At 38.9% G+C, this 21,780-nt stretch overlaps 1 long non-coding RNA gene across 1 annotated transcript in view; it reads left to right on the top strand.

Moving 5' to 3' along the window:
- Positions 1-14,060, top strand: part of LOC143158531 (uncharacterized) — a 48,531-nt gene extending 34,471 nt beyond the window's left edge. Inside the window, exon 4 of the long non-coding RNA XR_012995018.1 lies at positions 13,821-14,060. This is a non-coding gene — a long non-coding RNA (uncharacterized LOC143158531). The remainder of the gene's footprint in view (positions 1-13,820) is intronic.
- Positions 14,061-21,780: the final 7,720 nt, after the last annotated feature.

Consider the following 21,780-nt stretch of genomic DNA (forward strand, 5'->3'; position numbering starts at 1 on the left):
CCTGGCCCCATGTCAGGGAGCTACCTTAAAAATAAGGAAACTAACATGCAGCTGCAAAACAGATCTGCTTTGTAGGTGACTGCACAGACATCTAAACTTTAAGTTTCTGGTGGGGCAAATTTTTTAATGTATGTCTTTTTATTTGCTTTTATAAGAGACTGCAAATAGGGTCAGACTACAGTGTAGGGATGTGGTTGTAAATTCTCTAGTAGTTTGAGGATGTCTGAATGCAGGATAAATGTGTGTGTGTTTGTGGCTTAGTTTCTCTCACACACAAACACACAAAATCATATCTATTTATAACTTTTGCTTTCAGTATTGGAGCATGTTAATAATGTCATTTCTGTAGAAATTAATCACACTAATTAAATAAAGCAAATGACTGTAGAATCAATGTTTCCAAAATAAGACACACTTGCACTCAATATTAACTATCGGAAGGGCTGGCGCTGGGGTGAGCTGCTGTGTTTTTGTTTTTCAGAATTTCTGCAGAGTTATCAGGCTAAACTGCTTTTGCCATCTGATAGTTTGTCTTGGCAAAGCAATTAGTTGAAAGCCACAAAAGTGATTATGTACAGCGTTTTATTCTTCAGCTCATCAAGAAACAGATTTGAATTGGAAACTTTGATCTCATCTGTGCAAACTAGAAACCAGATAAATCAGATCTTATATATAAGTGCAAATCAACTAAGTGCATAATAAAATGAGAGAGATCTATTTCAAAATCAGTCCTAAAAATATGGTGTTACTCTGGGAAAAAATGTGGCAATGTAGATGTACTGAAATACCTGAAAGTGTAGATTTCAACCAGTTCAGTTATCTTGGTCCAGTTTCTATACAGACAAGCCCCTAGAGAATACGTTAAGGCATTCATATGGATAATAGGTAGCTTGACTTTCCAAACCAAACCAGTTAGAGCCACATTTTTGTTGCAATAAAAAAAAAGCCTAAATTTCTTTAGCCCCTGAACTCTTTTTCATGTTTGTAATCTTAACACCCCACTCAAAAGGACCTCTAAAGCTTTTCATTTAAACTACAATTATTCTTTTGTCTACTGGGAACCCAGTGCAAAGATGATGTCCTGTGTGCAAGAAGCAAGCAAGCTGAATATTAATTAATGAACGCTACTTAATATGCGGAAGAAGAGGAGCAACAATCAGTCGTGAGCCCTTACATATTAACTGGTAGATCATTGTTATTCTGGGAGGCTTCATAAGGCCAAATGCAGGTTACAACTAGTTTAGAAAATCTCTTTAATTAAGAAACATGAAAGTTTAAGTCTCTCATTATAAATATCTTATTGTGACCATAAAAGACATCATTAAATGGTGTGATGGTATAGCACTTTTAATGCAGTCTGAGGTGATGAATTGGACTTAGGCGGTTAATCTGTTTGCAGTGGGATTCAATAAACAAGCAAAACACTGAGTTTTCACTGTTTTTCCTAAGATGCAAAGAAATTAGTTTTCCTTTTCTTAAGGACCTGGGAAGGCCATAAACAAACAAATCTCCATAAAACACCTCTCTCCAGGTAGGTGGGTCAGGAGTTTCACAGGAACAGGAGAGTCACAGAAATACTCTCCTGTTTGTCACTTGCCATGACTCTTGGCAGCCTTGCAGAACTGAGGAGAATATACGTGTTGTTGTCTAATACTTTTTGCTTTGCTAAATTAACTGAAGCAAAAAGATATAACATTCCCATCAGCAAGTCTCTGGGCACGTTGCTAAAGGAGACTGGCCTCCTTGTTTGCATTTAGCAGATGGGAAAGCAGGTCTGTAAAAAGGTGAAGCGTGATCTAAGGCTACTCATGAAGCCAACATCAGATGAAAATGGGTATGGCTTTCCAGACATGATCTCTATCCTTATCAATATTGCTTTCCCTTTTAAGGAGTTAAAACCCCCCAATATTAGTGACACCTATGAATATTAAAATCAGAAGAAGAATACATTTTTATAAGATTCCTACTTCAAATCTAGCATGTCCAATGACAGGAGAGCTACAGTTTTTGTTACTGCATGGAACCAAGCAAGAAATAAAACTAAAATCATCCAAGTGCATTGTAATGAAAAGAATGTAATCCATTTGCAGATCTGCTTCTTCCCAATATGCCTGACTGTGAGAAAGAGAGTAGCTACAGGAAGAATCAAATTCAGTTCTCGACTATATGCAAGGTTAACAACTGATGACTTTTTTTTTTTAACAAAGGATGCAGTAGTGGACATTGATCCAGCTTTTTATCCTGTCCAATGAATTATATGAGACTTTACCGCATTTGCTGTACACAAAATATTTTCCTGATATGTTACACAAAAATACATTTCTGCTTGCTGATGGTAAAAGGCTTCTCTGCCAAATATACAACTTCTCTCTGAAACATTATTTAAACGCTTTTACAGGAACAGTTTGGACAGGCAGTAGGATGTAGCAACATCTTACAAGGATTTAATGATAAGCCCTTTTTTTACATTAAGCTACATGAACATGTTTTTATGCACTGTATATGGTAAAAATCTTTATTGTTTTAGACAGTCTAGACAGTTTCAGCAACCTGAATTGAGAAATATGACCACTGATTTGGAAGAAGTATACGTTTGCATTTTGCTAATATCCCTTCACTAGTCTGAAAATGCAATAATTCTTGTGGAATACTCACAGGTTTACTTCTCTCAACATAGAGGAGAGCAATGCCATGAAATGTGACTCAATTAGGGATTTTACAGAGTTATTGCTTCTTATCAGTACCCAGCGTTGTTTACAAAGTATTCTCCATTCCTGGAGATCTTCAAGACATGGTCTGGCCTTGGAGAATCTGAATCAGCCCCTTTTTCTGTTTGTTTGTATAGCTACCCATCTAAATACAATTAGCCCAGTGCAATTATACCACTTGCTAGACTGGAAGCCAAATGACGCAAAAAGCAAGACTGGGTAAGAGTAGGAGAAGGGATGATGTTTACAACGTATGGAAAACAAATGAGCCAGTACTTCCAAGAGCCTCCTGCAGCGATGCAAATACTTCCACTAAAAGTAAACTCCTGTCGACATGAAGGGAGCTGAAGTTGGCCAAGAATGCTTTAAAAATCTCATTGGTGATGGAAAAATCACCAGGTGGCACTGTTACATATCATCATAAAAGTTTGCGCCAGTTCACAGTTTTCTGTTGGGTGGGGAAACCTTTGGGGAGGAAATGTTTGCTATGAGAACGGTCCTGTTTGCTGCTGGCCTGTGCTGTCCCAGACCGGAGCCGGCTCCTGCAGCAGAGCTGCTCCTGGCCAGAGGTGCTGGGAACGCTCTGTGCTGCTTTGGACCTCGCCTGGTCCAGGACAACTCATGGCATGTTCCAGCCATGCAGGTTGCCATTTTCCAGATGATCTGTTAAGTCATAAAACACGTCATGGCTTGCTAAAAGGATGAACCTATAAACCAGAAAGGAATATATTTTTCTGCGAGAAAAATTAAATTAGAAAAGCTGGACACAACAGGAAGCGTTGGGGGAAAAAAATGCATGGGAGAAGGGATGTGGTGACATTCAGGACACAGCAAGCCAGAAGTCATTCTCAGGATTAGAGACATTGTCAAAGCAGTGCACTAATAAGAATAGCAAAGGAACAGAAATGTGAAAATGGGTCAACCACAATTCATTGCAGCTCACTTCTGATTCCTTTCCCCCACCTCACTTTGCAAACTACCTGGGAAGTTCTGCTGCACTTGTTCACTTACAAAAATAGAAACAAGGAATAAAAAATAATAATAATAAAAAAAAGAACCCCAAACCTTACAATGTTTTAAGTCTTTCCATTTTTTCAAGCTGCATTACTCCTGTATGGGTGGATAATGGTCTTTAAGACTTACTTAAAATTCCACTCTTTCCATCTACAGTAGTTCTTATAGAGAAAAAAAAAATCCCAGTCAATCAAGGTCATACAGTTAGAAAACTAGTTAATAGAGACAAGTGCTAAGTAAAATATGAAGTGTCCTTTTCTTAAATGAATTTGATACCAATCTGATTTTCTTACTGTCCTGTTCAGAGAGAGTTTTTATGCCACCTTCCATCCAGGTTGTTTCTGGTTTTTTGTAAGAGAAATAGCAGGCCGCAAGCAAGTCAGTCCTTTTTGTCCAGAGGTCAGAGAGCTTTTCTGAAGATCTGGCATCCCAGAACATACCCCATTTGGTCTCATCTTTTTCCTTCTCCTAAACTCAGATGTTTGTGGACTTTGCAGGTTGTCAGGATGCAGCATATGTTTAACCAAAAATAGCTTCTCTGAACCTAACGGCGACACAAGCCATGGGCCATACCAATCACATTAGGTTGCTCCTTCCTAATGGGAAAACATCTCCCTCTCTAGCTGTCCAAATTAATTAATGTCTGAATGGTCTAAATGATGTCTGTAACAGAAGAACGAAGGTAGCTTGTTTACTGTGTGACACCATCTCAAATCCAGCGTGAGGTAAGGCTACGCATCGCAAAGAAAATGTCACCTCCCTCGCTCAGAATGAGATGGCTGTGATTGAACAGATTTCACCATTAACTAATTTCTCATGGTTAGAAAAAGGGTCCCAAATCCAAAAGAGAACATACCAAGGAATGACTGTAGCTCTGCATTATGAGAACGTATAATGCCTTGCATTATAATTACCTGAAAAAACACTGTATGGAGCTTATGACTCCTGAAAACCAAATAAGTGATCTTTTTCTAAGTACTAATTTATAACACTGAAAAGTCATTTTAAAATAAGTCAAGAGCTTCCTCAGTACACAGCCTTGGATCCATCATCTCCAGTAATAGTTAATGTTTACCTGCTATTTCCACGTTTGCCTTTTCCTCCTTTAGGTGCTTGAACTGCATGGTGGGTATCAGCACTTGATTAAAAGAGCTTTGCCAAGAATTGCAATTTAGGCACTTTGTGAAAGAATCATAATGTAGCCAATAACCTAGGTGTTACAGGCAGCAGAGTAGCCTGAGGTTCGTTCTTCTAATAGAGTTATGTTCTGTTTACTAGACAACCTTAATTTGCCATCTGAACTGAATTAATTCATTAGTTAAATCAGTGCTTAACACCATTTGTTACATTTAAGTAACATCACTGAAATTTAAATGAGAAGAATGTGTAAACAGTTAATAAGATGAGAAAATAAGAGTCCCATGAAAGAAAGGATATATACTTTGCTACCTGTTAAAGGGGAGGAAAAAACCCTCAGCCCTTTCTCAGCAGCTAATATCTCCATCCACGTTACATTTTTTCAGTTACGTTTGTGAGATCTGCCTTTACCTTACTCTTTCACCTTTCAAAGCATTCTTGAGGACCAGAATCTCAGCTACAAATAATAGAGCAAGAATCAAAATAAGAAAAGGAAATAAAGAAAAGGGAAGGGCAGAGGTTTTAATGTATATATTCCTAAATTGTGGGTGTAAAACAATGAATTAACACATCTGTGAAGGAATAATTTATTTCAAGAAAATTCTTTTCAGATTAATTTTAAATAAAATCTCATATGCCCATATCCCATATTTACTTAGCAAGTAATCACCGAATCCCTACATATTCATGCCAGTTATTACAGAAATTAGACAGAATGCATAGAGAAAATTTCTGAGATACGGTTAGGCTTTTCTTTTTCAATAAAATGCACCACAAAGGGAATAAAGAAATTCTTTACCCAAATTAATGGTGAATTATTTTGTCATGAGAATAGAAGTTTATATTCATTTAAATGAAAGCACATAAATTGTTCTTGACAAGAAAAACAAAGCTAGCCTTAGGCAGTATTTTCATTATAGAAAAAGGCACATGTCCATGAATATCTAGTATAATATTAACAAAAACTGTTCAATTAGCTATGCATGTGCCATTGTTATGAATATTTATTTGCATCGCAGCTAAGTAACATTGATACCTTTTTTTCAGCCTGTTTAGAGATACAAAATGAAGTGAACATTACTGCTCTGCGAAGAGCAGTAAAACTTCTCCAGAGAGCTGGTCAGACGTAACACTTCTTATTAGGAGAACCTTCTTCACTACTACTTGTTTCATTTTTTTTCACGTTGGTAATCTACTCGAGGTATTATAATCCATTTTAAAGTAATTTTGATCCAATTGACAGCCTAATCTCATCTTTTCTGTAAAGAAAAGTTATTTATGTAAAGACAACCTAATACATGAGTTCATTTTTTCTGAAGTCAATTCACTTGAATTATGTTCTAATTATGTAGAGCTCCCTTTTTCATAAATGTTTAAAAAAATCATTTTCTGGTAACAAAATAGCAACCTTAAAGCAAAGCAAGCTTTACAGGTGTATGCATACAGAAATTATTATAATTATCCTTGACAGGCTTAAGAATCATTTAGAATGGTTATATTGATAGGAATATTTATGGTTACCAATTCAGTATTAAGTATCATGTGACTTATGTCTCCCATTACAAAGAAGTTTTTAACATTAAGCATTTGTAATGAACTGCCTGTGAAAAACGGCAGACCAAAGGCCTACTTTGGCAAAAATATGTTCATGTGATTAAAAATGTTGTTCTAGATATGAATAAAGGTATTAGCTGCAGAACTTGCTCTAGGAGGAATTTCAAATAATGAATCATTAGAATATTACTCACGATTAGAAACTGAAAAGGCAAAATTAACTGAACAAATTTCTCCCATTTATGATTGCCAGAAAAGAAACCTTTAACAAAATGGTTAAGAAACGATTACACATGGTCTCCTGAAATTTTATTGAGTGTGGATCTCATTCTAGTTTCCATTCTCCCACCCCAAGAACGTTTTCCAAAATCCACTAAGGTTAGCAGGAATCATTTGACGTAGTGGATAAGCACTGATCACAGAAATATTCCAAGTCAATGATTCTCCACTAAACTATTTCTGAACGATTGGGGTAAGAATCAGTTCTGTAAACTATTTTAGAATTTTCCTCTGTTCTTCTCTAGGCCTTATAGATATTTATAGTATTTTCTTCTCAGCAGCACAATCCCAAGAACATATGTATGAAGCAGGTAATCTTTACAGTATGTTTTGAAAGGGAGAGAAACGGTGGCAAGTAAAATGTGGCATAAATATATGATACAACTGTAGTCCCATTAACAAACATAAAAGAATATTAATTATACTTTAAGGTGGCTTAAAGGAAAGCAAACAGGCAAATGTAAAATAAGGACAGCAATAGGTAAGCGTATGGAAGATGATTTTGCACTCACACAGATACTGTTGATTTCTAGACGGGTTCACTTGACTCTCTTCCAGAGCAAGGCTTAAGTTGAGAGTAAGATACATTTTCTATAGGTGATCTTGCAAGCATATACAACCCACCCTCCTCCATAAAATATGACACTTTGCATAGTAACACACCGAGAAAGAAACAATAATAAAATTGTAATAAAGTATTCCTCTAAGGAAGACACTGTTTGATTTGAATGTGTCCAGAGTGAAGATACTGAAAAAAGAACATCTTGCAGCTGATGAGCTGGGTAGAAAAAAAACGATGGATTTAAGTGACGTGATCTGGATAGCCCTCAAAATTAAAATCTCGACAGATCACAGTTTTGGAGACCACTGCCAAGAAGGATGCATGTTCAAACTTTTATCATCTGTTAGAACATGAGCTGCTTGTGTCTTCCGCTGCTCTCCCTTTGCATGTGTCACACCAGATGTGAGGCACTGCCATCACAAAAGTGATAGGAGTTGTTATTGTAAATGGTATACGTTATGTGTTGGTGATGAAATAGGAAAAGACAAGCACCAGAGTAATTTTGCTGGTAATTTCTTTTGATGAGATACTTGCAACTATAAAAGCAAGAAAAAGATGAGATAATAAATGAAGGGGTTCTGGGAGAGTTAAAAGAAAGAGACTTCTGGTTAAACTAGACCTTTTTCTGCTTAATTCTGAATGCTACGTCTACCCAGCCAAATGACGGTGTGGTAGCAAAGCAGTAACGATAGCTGTGAAGATGTGGCAGCACAGACCCGAGCATGAACCATACAAGCCCTCTGGGGACCTGGCACAGTACTGCAGTTCCTGGCCCAAAAAGGATCTGTGCCCGCTGCGTTTTTGCTGTTACCTGTACCAACTAAATTAAAGATAGCGTGTATATGCCCGATCGTATTATAATCACGCAATCATTTGGCTGCGTAGGCACAGCAATCGGTTAGGTGTTTAGCACTTAGATGATGCACATCACACAATAAGATCAACAGGTATATTCAAGTGACCAAAACCAGATCCAGGATATGAAGTTCAAAACAGAGTGGAGCTAAAGCTCCGATGTGGGCCCAGCAAGGGAGCGGGGCCAGCAGGGCTAGGCAAGCACCAGCCTGCGGCACTGTTCTTCGGAGGACCGTGGCCCTTGGGGACAGAGGGACGGGTAGCAACGAAGGAGCATTTAGTCTGAATCAGCAACAAGAGTTTTTCGTATAAGGTTACAAAACTTGCCATTTGTTAAGAAGCAGCCTGTAAAAGGGTGTTTATTTAGTGTGGGAAAGGTTTAAGACCCAATAATAAAATAAAATAAAAAAAAAAAAAAAGGAGCTGAGCAGGCAAACCTCAAGCTTAACCTCAGCCCTCTGCAGCTTGCAGCTTGGGGGATCTCTGGAGTCACTTCATTTTTAGTCATCTTGTCACTGCAGAACAGCAACTGTGTTACCCCATGAAGGGAAGAGGAGGAAAGGAAAGTTGGAGGAGCTTTTTGTTTATATTTTTGTTTCTCAAACTGTAAAATTCCATTGTAAGTCTAGTTTTACAACCCCTGAGATGGAAAGGCAAGTTCTTGGTTTGTTTGTAGTCTGCTCGCAGACCCATTCCCTGAGAGATAATCAGCTGTAAAATCCAGACCCAGCCACTTGCTTTTCCCCACTTGCCTACCAGAACTGCCTGGGAATTTGTGTCAAGAAGAAAACTATTTCTCAACACAATTAAAATAGTGTAGGAAGAGGTGATCCCACAGTTATTGAATTCAGTGGTATAGAAGCTTGCAGAGCCCACAGGTTTTATAGCCGAAATGTTATTTAAACATGTTGTAGCTAAAGGCTAAAAAGGTACCAGTCTTGTTTGAAGATGATGAAAATGAGCTTTCTTAATTTCGTAGTGTTGGTGGCTGAGAGGCCCTGCGAGTCACCGTAGAGATTTCTTGTCTTATTGAACACCCTGAACCTGGATGTCCACTAGATATAACATTGTGTCGAAAGCAGCCTGTGAATCCCGAAACTGAGTGTAAGAGGTGGCATGAAGCATGGCAGCACCCAGGTTGAAGGGCTTCAACTACAGCTTTCTGGAAGCCTTGAGTATCGCTCAGGATTTTCAAATGCAGCGCTCAACTGCGAGAAAGTACTACAGTAATGATTTGTGCAGTCAGCAGTGAAAAAAAAGCTATACAGAAAGCTGGTAGCTGGGTAGAAAATTAAGAGACATTTATTATGCATGTTAAAATCAAACAGGACACAAGAGAAATCTAACACACCAATCTGTTTTTTGGTATTCAGCTCTCACACAGGGAACCTTTAATCTGATTGAACCTGTGTGGTAACTGTTTGTTTTTCCTGACTGGGAGTGCACATGTGTATATGATAGTATGATGGCAGCAGTCCAGGCTATTAAATGGAGCAACTACATTCAATAAGAAGTAAACAATGGCATTAAGCCTTCTATTGCTTTTGCTATTAGACTGAATCTAAAGTTTTCAAAAGAACATAAGTTGCCACTTAAACATTAAAAGACAATATAACTTTAACTACTAAATACCGAAGCCCTTTTCTTTGGTAGCTTATGAGCCTAAGCCACTTTGAATTTTGGAAAAATCTCCTCTGCTGGATTTTTCCCTTTCCCTTTGTGCCTTTCATTATAGTCCAATATGTTGAGAGACGAGGACTGGTTTGAACAACGATTTCTCTAGAAACCAGAACGCTGAAATACTTTCAGCATTTGATGCAAAAGAGGGAATTGCACTAGTAGCATCCACCACAAACAGCCTGTTTTATCACAGGCCAGCAGCGTCCATCTCAGCTGCTGGCGTTATATTTTGTAGCAGACTTCTGAATGGCCTCAAGCCTGGTCATTCCACTTGGAAAACAAGAGACTTCCCAAACTCTGTGCAGTACTAAAATTATGGCATATATTTAGAAGCCGTACTCAAGTATAGCAAACGATACCTTATAGAACATATATGATTGCTAGGAGTTGTATAACCTTCACCTTAGGCTTAAACAGTTTCCACACTGCTCTGTCCCACCTTTTTTCCAAAGGAAAAGGGGAACAAGCAAATATTTGGACTACCACAATAGCATTAATAAACATGAGAATGCAACAGCTAGTGTTATTCTACAGAAATGAATGAATAAATAAATAGACTATAAGCACTTTATTCTTCTCACATAATTTCTTCTCAGTGACATTATTGAACAGACTGTTGAAAACAAACATCGTTAAATGAGAAAAGAAGAGCAGGAGCCTGTCTAATTCCCCACTGCAACATTTTCCAATGACGAATGCTCCCTAAATGGATTTAGCTTTTTGAAAAGAAGTCAGAGAGAAATTTGATGTGGCCCCCTGACCCCTGGTAAGCACATGTATCTTCACCTGTCACATAACACACTGGCACTTGCTTACTTTTCAGCAAAGACTATTGATTTTGCTTATTGGCTGCAGGCTAGTCCATAAAGAACAAATTACAAAGTCAGAGGTCTACAGTTAGCAATTGCTTGCATGATAACAGGGAACTCAGCACTATTCCCACAACGCAGCATTAACATTCTCACAAATGTGTGCAAACCTAAAACATACGCTTCTGCTGTGAAGTCCTCTGTATTTTCAATATTATACAGCAAGTGAAACACACGGTGCATCCCATACTCTCGCCAATGATCTACAACTACAGGGATTTTCCCCCCATACCTAATCTAAGCTTGTGGTTTAAACAATTTCTTTATAAAGAACAAAGAGAGAGGGAGAGAGGATTAAGCAATGGTTACGTTCTGCTACTAAAAAAGGAAAAACGTTTGACACAACCTACTGTTATTAAGAATGTTTTCACAATACAATTCCGCACAAGAAAAGCCAACATTGTGACTTTTGAGAAATGTATCCTTGTGCTACTTCTCAGGAGCCATAACGAAGTTTATCTTTGCCCCTCCCTTAATAGATGACCTTGGGGAAAAATAATTTGATTTTCTGTAACTTGCTTTCATCTTCTGCAAAATGGGATACAATACTGTCCTCCACTGCTGAAGCGCTGTTGAAACCCACTGCCAAGAAGTCCATGCAAAAGACAGTACAGCCCAGCTTTTACTGCTGAAATGGGACAGGCCTAAGAGAAGAACCCCTGGTGAGCATCAAAACTGGAAAGTTTGAGCTAGTTTCTGAAACCTCATTTTAATTTTTGGATCTCAAATCATGCTTGCACAATATCATAATTGCAGTTGTCTTTTAATACCCAGCCATACCAAATGCAAATATATACTGCTTATCTGGCATATATTTTTTAGTAAAATCATGAGAACAACACAGAAGAGGCTGATTTTAACACCATTTCAAGCTCAAGAAATTTATAATAATTTCAAGTGGGAAATTATTAATAACAAAAGTGAGCTATTGTTTTAACTTACTTCCCTAGAAAGGGCAGGTTTCTTAAATTTTTAAAGATGTTTTCCATGGTAAAGAGTATTGATTCAGCAGGAGTGACACCCCAGCTTTCAGGAAAAATTTCCTTTTCTAGAATATTTGATTGAGAGAAGCAGACAGGAAATTTCAAAGGTGGGTTACAGCTGAGCATATTTGAAAATCCTAACTCAGTTCCCTGCTGAAATAAAAGAGTTCAAGAAGAAAGAGCAACAAAAAGCACTTTTGGAAACTCATAGTAAGTGTTGACTTAGTGTGTTTCTATAATAGACTGTTTTGCTTCGAGTTAACTGATCACCAATTAACTAGAACTAGTGAGTGTATTTGTAAATGGTAGTGCTGACACTTCCTAAATGTTTCTGTTTTGTCCTAGGACTTAACATGGTAAAAGCCTAGAAGGATAAGCTACACAAAAAGCGTGACAGGACAAAATAATCTTGTGGAGTAATTGGTAGGGCAAACTCAGATCAATGATTTCCCAAGACATGGGCCCTCCATTGGGAATGCACGGCCATCTGTGGGGGTCAAGTGACACTCAGAAACAGGCAGCAATAATGTCTCACCAGGCAGCAACGGTCACAACGTAAAGAAAGGCTCAGGGACAATCCTTGGGAGACTTGGTCCCAAGGTTTGTTGGACTTCAGAGGTGGTAGCAAATAATTTTGTATTGCTAAGAGACAGTTTGTGCTGTCTGGGGCAGACAAGGACTAGGTGTCAGTTTGAAAAGGCATGGGTACCCAAAACTTAACTGGTTGTCTTAATTTGAGCCTGCAATTCAAATCTCTCCTGACTCTCAGCCTTTACCTACATGGGAGACATGCACGTTACAACAGGAATCTCTAGAGCTACTCAGCCCTGCTCTACTGCTGCTGCCCTGGCACCTAGAAACCAGGCAGAGACATGCAGAAAACAGCAGACAAGCTCATCAACAGACAGACTCTGATGATCTGTAACACTGGAGTGGGAACGCTAATTCTCCTATTGTAAAAGTGTCACCATGAAAGCCAAAAAACATTGGAACATGTACTTGAACCATTTGCTTGTTTTGTAAGATACTCTGAACAAGCCTCAACCTTTTTTGCCTTTAAAAAGAAAAGCATGAAGTCTGCTTAGCCCTTTGTAATTACAAGTGCAAGCTCCCACCCTTCAGAGTAGATTCCAGGTGGGGGACCCTGTTAGCCCTGCTTGTCATCTGTGCTTCTGAAAGGAAGTATAATCTGACACTCCTGTGCCTAACATTTCCTCCAGCAGCTCATTTCAGATAGTTTACATTTTATATGGTTTAATGGTTATCTCCAAAGGGGAAATTTAACTTCACATCACACAGGAATCTCAGGTGCCCTTCTCTGGGTTCAACGGTGAAATCAGCCTAAAAGTTAGGTCTTGCTGTGCCTGAACACTTTTACTGTGCCTACTCTGTAGTGCTAATGGTGACCATGTTTCTTTAGAAATACAGGTTGTGAGCCTTCCCATAAGAAAATCCCGGGTGACAGACATGTCACAGTTTTGGATGCCTTCGTCAAGGTCTACAGCCAAAACAATTCAGCGTTGTTGTGAACCCAAGATGGTAAAAGTGGCTTAGGCTACAACTAACCATCCTGAACACCTAGAGGTAGAGGAGTCTTCATAAATCCACATATTGCAGAAGACGACCTTTCCATTACCAAAAGTTAGACTTCCCTTTCATTTACTTCTTCTCAACTCACTCACTTTTCCCTTTGACACCACAATCCAGACTCAAACTTCAGTCAAATAGCGGGAAACCAATATGATACTGTGGATTGCATCTCTGTCTCTGTTCTACAATTCAAAAAACGTGAAGGAGCTGGTAATGGAGAAAGCAAGTCTCCCTACTGAAAGGTAATGCAGAAACCAAGTGAGGACATGCATGTAGCTTCATATGTGAAATTGTTATGGTATTGCCAGCTACAGAGAGTAGAGAAGCCCAGTGAGTTGCCCAAAACCTTTGATTTAAAAAGCTCTTGAGTTTTTCTGCTGCAGAGGGATTTTATGGCTTATGTCTTCAAGGGTAGGAAAAAGAGGGGAGAGGGAAAAAAAAGGGAGGAGAGGGGAGAGAAAAAAAAAAGAGAGGAGAGGAGAGGAGGGAAGGGGAGGGGAGGGGAGGGGAGGGGAGGGGAGGGGAAAAAAGAAAAGACTTACTTTACAAATATTGAAGTTGAGATTATTATTTTCTCAAATGAATACAGATTCTGGGGCTAAGACCTACATTATCAGCAGACGTGCAATGAAACAGCAACATGATGGCCTTCGATCTAGCAAAAGAAGGGGATATGCCTGAAGAGGGAGGAGACCACCTGACGTCTAAAGCCGCTGACCTCGCTGGCAAGGCTTTATAAGAACTTCTAGCTGCAGCGAGGAGCTCATAGTACTCGGCAAGGAATGCTTGCAATTTGATTAAAGGAGAAGAGAATTACCATCGTGCAGCATGTGTTAGTCCTCATTATTTTCCCCTTTTTAACAAAGCTGAGAATGACTTATCCAGTTAAGTCTATAAGAGGTGTAAATTTACAGATATTTAGTAAATGATTTCTGTTCTTTTAAATTAATTTTCTTAACTCTAATACCTTTTGGTTTGGTTTAATGTTAGCATTTCATAGAAAAATTCTTGCTAATAGCCCTAAAGAAAGAAGAACACTGCAACCACAAAGGAGAAGTAATAAAAGGTGAAACATATCTGGAAATTAGACCTCCCTTCTAATCTTGTCCAAGGGAGCAAGACAAAACATCCTACTTTATTACAATTATCAGGCTCTCGTGAATGGACATAGAGGGAAAAGCTGAAGGATCTCCATGGATGACAGTTAACAAACCCATTGGCCACACGAGGCAACCCCAAGAATTTGGGCTTGAATCTGGGCTGAAAAGCAGATGATATCCATTCAGTTCAATGTCAACAAGCGCGTAATCACTTTTGCCACACAACGCTTTATCAGATTAACGTTTTCTAAGACAGAGGTGGGTTTCTCAACTCCTCCTCTTTCCAATTTGTGTAATCGGTACGAAAGAGAGAATTCCAAATTTGACTTTTTAAAAATTTATTACTATTTGGGAGGGTGGGGAGGATTCTTGACTGCAAAGAAAAGCTGATACTATAATTCAAACACGGCATCTTCGTTTCACTAGTAAAACTGAACTATTTTACTGTCAAATGGCCAAATCCTGATGCCAGTAGTCAAGTTCATCTTGATTTCTTACACACATGGTTTTCAAAAGGAGTTGAACTTGCATTTTGCCATTTTACACTTGGTTAGCTCCAATATGGCAGAAAACAAGAAAAAGATAAAGGAAATCAAGCTCTCTGAACCAAGAGATGACTCATACATACATATATACAGTCCCTTGTACCGACTTCATTGGGTTAGGCCAAAACAGAATGCAAATCATACCCTCTATGCTAGCTGTCTTCTGCGGAGTTTTAGTTTTGGCCACTTCCAGTTACTGAGAACCTGTATCCAATAAGACCATGATTCAATGAATAAAATATTGAAATATTTAATACTTCTAATATTGTGGCATTCCCTTTTTCATTTCACACCAGTTTCCATAAATCAAAGAAGCAAAACTGATATAAGCAACAGGAAGACACATTGTCTTTTAATGGCCAGTCATAAAACTAGTAAGTCATCTAAAATACATAATTATTTAGAACATATGCTAAAGCTATCACTGACACACTAGAAAATCCTGGGTTTTATTTTCTGAACACTGTTCCTTTGATGATGCAAACCTTTTTATAAGCCATTTTTATGAATTAATACTGTTCTGAGTTGAACGCACGGAAGACAACTAACAGACACTTTTGGATTTGCAGTTAGGTTTGATAAGACAGCGTTGCACTAAAAATCAACTGTTCAGTTTAGCCATATTCTCTAAAAGAAACTTGGAAAAATACCTATGGTTACTATAAAATAAATAAAATCCCCTCCCCTAGCTGAGGCTAAGAAATTTTAAGTAGAATTTTTATGTGCAAGATATCTAACTGTATCCTAAAAGCTGTACCTTTAAGGACATTACTAGGAGTTATGAACAGTTATTGAGCCAATTTTTGTTTAAGGTAAAAGAAAGCATTTCAAATTTATTTCAAACAGTACAAGTCAGTGCTACTGTTTAAAATTCACCAAAGAACACTTCAGAAAGACTGCTTATCAATTCAAGCCACACGTTTTAAGTGAACTCTTACTAAATTCTCTATGTACAGATCAGGAATACATGTACTCTGAATAAAGAGAACTTCATCTGACAAATTAAAGAAAGAGAGAGTGAGCGAGAGGGAAAGTACAGGGTGTGCAGCAGAGTCCAAACGTGGAGATCTACTGCGTCTCGTAAAGCCTGACAGTGGAGTATGTCAGACAGGGAAAGCCTCGGGTACCACGGCCAAGTTTTGCTTGTTCCCATGATGTGATTTAGTGCCTCAGAACCACGCAGCTTTGCAGCGCGTGGACTTCTCACGGTGTTGAGTGAAGGGAACAGATTTGTCATCGCTCGCTGCCAGGAGCGGTCCCGAGCAGGGACATTTTCAGTCTTCGACAATGACTGCTGTTACTAATTCTACTGTGAAACACGCAGAGCATCTGCATGGGGACTTCAGTAAAGTGCTGCCAAAACAGCACTTGCTTTATGCTGTTGGTCCTGGTGTCTGGTTAAGGCGGCGATGAGACAGATCATATGACTTAAGGCATTGCAAGACCTCATCACTTTTCATGGGAGAACGGAAAAGTGCTGATCCCGAGGCTTTTATGCTGAGGGAAAGCAGATAAAAATCTGCAGGTGTAACTTAAAAAAATTGGTATGAGAAGCATAAAATAGTGTAAATAAGGCTAAATTTTTACAGAAAACAAATAAAGATTAAGCATGTGATGGCAATTAAATGAAAATAAGAATTTAGTGATGTAAGCATAGAAGAGTGCATTGTTAATCAAAGCGGACGGCACTTTGATTTCCAGAGTATCTGTTAGTTTCAAGCTAAAAACAATATTGATACAAACAAGCACAAAGATGTATGGACATAACTTATTTTTTTTTCTTTTTCCAGTGAAAAGGAACTAGTGATAATTGACTGTAACTCTGCCTGGCTCCATCTCTAGAGACACATAATCATTCTGGATATATGAAAATAGATTGCTCATTCTAACCCACTATTGTTTCATACTCTTTGGGGCCCACTTCTCAGCTGGTGATAATCAATGGTATCAGTCATTGAAATACAGGGAGCTGATTTACTCTATCAAGGGTTCTGGCCTTGAGCAATACTCATATTACCCATTTAATTATTTTCCTAGCAGCAGAAAACTTAACAATGCTTGAACAAGAAGTTGTCTTCTCATCCAGCGTGCCAGGGAAAGCTCAGAAATACTATCCATATGCTGCTAAATCATACCGAGAGCAGCCACTAGAAGCTGTGCAGTTAAGGTTATGACCTTAGGTCCCTTAGACACTTGAGTTTTCACTTTGCAAGCTCTTCAAAAGTTCTGTGGAGCTGACGAGAAACTGCTATTTTAAAGCGAAGGCAAGAACAGTTTGTTTTTGTGGATATCCTCAACCATTACCAAGATATTCAGCTTTTTCCGTGCCTGTATTTTCTTGGCCTGAATGACAATGCCTGCCATTAAAAGTCTCATAAAACTACGTGAAGTTTACCTGGGCTTCTGTAATTTGGGCAGAGAAACAACTCAAACACAGAGAGAATAGTATCTTTTTTCCCCAGTGTCAATTGGCCTCATCTTACTTGAATTATCTGTTTGAAAAAAACAGAAATTGGCTGCATTTAAGTGTTAAATAGCATTTTAATTCCAATTCCAAGCGTCTAAAGGGAGCATGAATTTGGTATGAATCCATTATTCAGTCACAATATTATTAGCAGGGGAGGAGCAGGGTTTATTGCTGTTGTCAGCATGATTATACAGCTCTCTCATTTGCCTTACCTCAGAGAACACACACAGCACGGTCCTGATCAGGTTTGTCATCTTCTCAATGCCTTGGCCATGATGACAGTCAAAATGAATGAACAGATCGGCACTTTGAAGTGCTCATTGATATCTTGAGGTCAGATGTTTCTTGCTTGTAATCTGGACCATTTCCAGACACATGGGAAGCAGCAAGAGCAACGGTAGCACAAGTGTCTCTGCCAGTCATCCTCAACTCTACCCTGCTGAATGTCCTGTCTGGTTAACACGTACCAGAAGTCAACGCATAAGATTGCTAGCTTTTTTTTTTTCAGGTAATGAAGAGCTATTACATCAAAGCAGTTTGGGGGCATTGCTTAAACTGCCTTGCTGAATCTGAACTAGCTATCAAGTTATTCCTCCCACACAGAGCAGAACAGCTTGGTCCTGCTGTTTAGGGGTCCTTGCCAGCTGCAGAGACAGGAAAGGATTTTTTTCTCTTTACTTTTACTTGTTCTATTTTCTCCTGATCTTTAACTCTGCAAGCGTGATAACGTTTGCAGCTCAGAGAAAATGTAATTCGAGAGAACACCCAAACAAAAGGAACAAAGCTTAAAAAAAAAGAAAAAAAAAATCGATATGTATTAGCAAGGCATGCAGATATGCAGAGTTCTTGTCAATATGAATATTCAAGAAGAACAAATTCTGAAATCCTTGATCTGTTTCAATATTTATTTTTCCTAATTGCTGTTTTTATTCAAGCAAGCATATCCCAAAATGGAAGAATAACATGCAGAAGAGCTGCAATTCCAAAGATGTCGCAGTTCTTGTTTGGAGTAACTCATGTTGTTAAGAAGTCAATGAGAAACTGTCCAAGGAAAAACCTGGGGAATGTGCTGTGCTGAGATTAAAATAGTTTATAAAATAACAACAGCTCTAGGACATATGAATTTAGCTGAAGGTTTTGGGTTTTCCCCCCTTAAAAATAATTACGCTTGAGCAAACCCTTTTCAACTTTAGAGTTGGCAGTTAAAATTTTCTGATATGCATTTTTATTCCCCCCCCCGGCCCCCGTCACAGGCTCTGCAGACCAATACATAAAACTGTCTTAAGCAGCCAGAGAAAGCAATGGCTGGCACACTTTGGACCTGACCCTGGGAACCAGTGCTGGTGCAGCAAGAAGCCGAAAGGCAGTGTCATGCCTCAAGAGAAGAGAGGTGCGCCACCAGTAAGTAAACACACCCAAAGAATGTTACTAATCAGCAAAGATTTTGTGCTATTTCCACAATGAAACTCCACTGCTGTGAAGAACTTTTCCTCCTGAATGCCTAGGGCTAGAATAGGTAAATTATAAATCAGCTTTCAGAGAAGCATTGTCTTATGCAGACTGTGTGGGCTGTTCTTGCCATTGGTTTTCAGAGACCTCAAGTCCCTGTACGGAAGTCAACTTCTGTGAGGTGGATGCGCCTTTCAGCTTTTAGACAACAGTAAACTGGCTCAATTCAGCAACTCGGGTAACTGAGAATCTACAACCAACCATCACATAACATATAACACTGCTTGGCTTCCTAGCATATTCTAACCCATACTGCTGTCAATGCTCTACTCAAATCGTCCATGAAAAAAGGTTAGATTTAAATGTCCAGTTAAAGATTTAAGTTGACACTGCAAAGACAGATTTCAAAACTCTTACAAACACTGTGAACCAGAGTATTGCTACCTACTACGTGATTACTCCTATTTACTTGATTAGTCCATTTACTTCTGAGTCACAGGGACTGTTTTTTAATGTGTTTACAATAAAATGCAAAAGTCTAACCAAAGCAGCTGTCCAAATTAATCTAACACGAAGGCAGTCTTCAGGTCAATCAGACAAAAAGAAAACATAGCTCTTCTGTACATATTTTTTTGCTTCGCAGACAAAAACCTGACTAAATATCCAGAAGGGTAACATATACCGAGGAAAGGTATTACACAGCCAAATGTAACCCACCATCAGTGCCTTGTCCTACGGTGTAGGGCTTACGGCACCTTAACTGAAAAATTTCTAGGTAATTTGAACTCTTGAGGCAAAACACAAAAGACAGGTAATTTCAGAGATATACAGGATCCAATCCAAAAAGAGCTTTGTACATCAAAAACAGCACTTTGAGATGAACCCGTAAATAAAATGCAAGTCTGAAGCAGGTCAAGATACCATTAAGAAAGCAGGAAGTCACTAACCCATTCCAGGGGGGTCAGGGATACCTCCAAATGAACCACAGTAATAGGTTCAAAATGTGGCAGGTGTGGGTTGCGATTTTCACATCCAATAATTGCATTACAAAAATGAAAGAAATTACAACTTCCTGCCCCTTCCCTAATGATGGGTGACTTATAGGTACCAGGACAGAAGTGTGACTGTAAAGATACGTGATGCCAAACTAATATTTTGTACAGGCATATTGCAGAGTTGAATTATCAACAATACTCATCTCCATGCAGCCTAGCTGCATCCTACTCTGTGCTGGCCTTGTTAGAACCCTGTTTCAACCCCATTTCTAAACCCCTTTTCTGGAGCAGGACAAGTCAGGATCTTCCTGAGAGACCACCTTGTCCATCCCCTCATCCCAAAACAGAAGCAACTATTGCTGATAGATGCATGTCTAAAATCTTGGTAACAGCATTCAACGATGGAGACACCACAGCCTATCCCACTGCCCAACTATCTTTGCCATGAGGTAGCTTTTCTTAAATCTTATTGCAGTTTAACCACTGCATCTCACCTGTTGTACGCCTGAAAAAAACCCAAACAATTTCCAGACTCAACCATCTGCTGCGGGCTTTCAAAGATTTGAAGAGTCCTACCATGCCCTGCCCTTGCGCCTCCATTTCTCATTTTCTTTGCTGCACTAAACCACCCAGCCCTTTCACTCTTCTCATTTAGGCCGTATTTTTTTTTTAATCCTTTTGCCAGTCTTACTGTTCTCCTTTGGACTGTCTCCAGGTGGTCTCAGAGGGAGAGAACGAGGCAGAGGAAGGCCAAGGGAGGGAAAAAGTGGGCACAGCTTGGGCTCACACCTCTGCATGCTGACAGAAGGACCTAGCAGGGCACGATGGGAACAGCGCGATTCGTGGGAGATGAGAAGGTTTCTACCTCTAGAGCGAAGGAAGAGCAGAGGAGGAAACAGATGTCTGAGGTATAATCCAACTTCTTGTCTGCTCACATGCACTGGCCATCCCAGGGTCATGACTAAGAGTAGTCTGTCAGGTTGCAAATTCATCTTATGTAGCCAAAGAATAGAGAAACATCTTTAATAGCTGTCTAAAGAGGCTAATAACCAGAGTTATCTACCTTAGCACGGAAGTATGGCAGTTTTTATACCTGCGGGGAGTCGGGGGACATTGCAAGATGGCCTTTGTTTTGTTTGCACGCGTCTGGTTTGGAAGACACATGAATTCTGGGCAGCTGGAAGTGTGGGGTATCTTCATGGAGGAATAAGAAATCAAACAAAACCCCCTTTGAAACTCCAGTTCAGTCTAGAAGATATCACAACCTTTGCATAAAGTGTAAGAGCCCATATTCTATCTAATCTACAGACGAATCAGTGGCTCAGCAGGTTGCTGCCATTTACTTATTTTACCTGTATTATGTGGGTTTATAGACAGGTTAGATTGTCACAGCTGCTAGTTTGATGGACCCTTGACTGATTAGTCTCAATAGGAGACTTTTCTGCACATATAACTCCCCCCCTAATGCACATGCACTTTTTTCTTTTAAACAATGTTCCTAGTGACATTTGAATGTCTACTTTTTCAAAGCTTGTCTCAGTCTTTTCCACTGAAAGAAAAATCTTCTTGACCATAGGAAGAACTTGTACCAGAGGAAAGTTTCTCATCTTTCCATAAAAAGATATTTTCTGCTGTGACTTTATTTTTTCCACTAACATGTAAATAAAGTTCTTTTGTTAAAATAATTCCTAGCATTTACAGAACTTAAAAAAAAAGTAATTGAGATTTCTTGATATGATCACATTTATCTGAATGCATGCCTTTTTCTCCCTTTTTCCCCGTAACATGAAGGTTTTTTGCTCTCTCAGAATCTTTATTTTGAGCAGTTTTTCAACTTGTATTTTTTTCTGTTTTACACTGTTCCCACTCAAGCATACAAATACCAAGCAAAACAAAACAGAGTAATTATTCACAAATGGGTAGCAAAATATTCCAGGATCTGATTCCCAATTTGCGTGGAATTAGATGCAGTTGCTGAAGAGGCGGTTGTGTT

The sequence above is a fragment of the Aptenodytes patagonicus genome, chromosome 3 (genome assembly GCF_965638725.1).
Source record: "Aptenodytes patagonicus chromosome 3, bAptPat1.pri.cur, whole genome shotgun sequence".
NCBI classification, from domain to species: domain Eukaryota; kingdom Metazoa; phylum Chordata; class Aves; order Sphenisciformes; family Spheniscidae; genus Aptenodytes; species Aptenodytes patagonicus.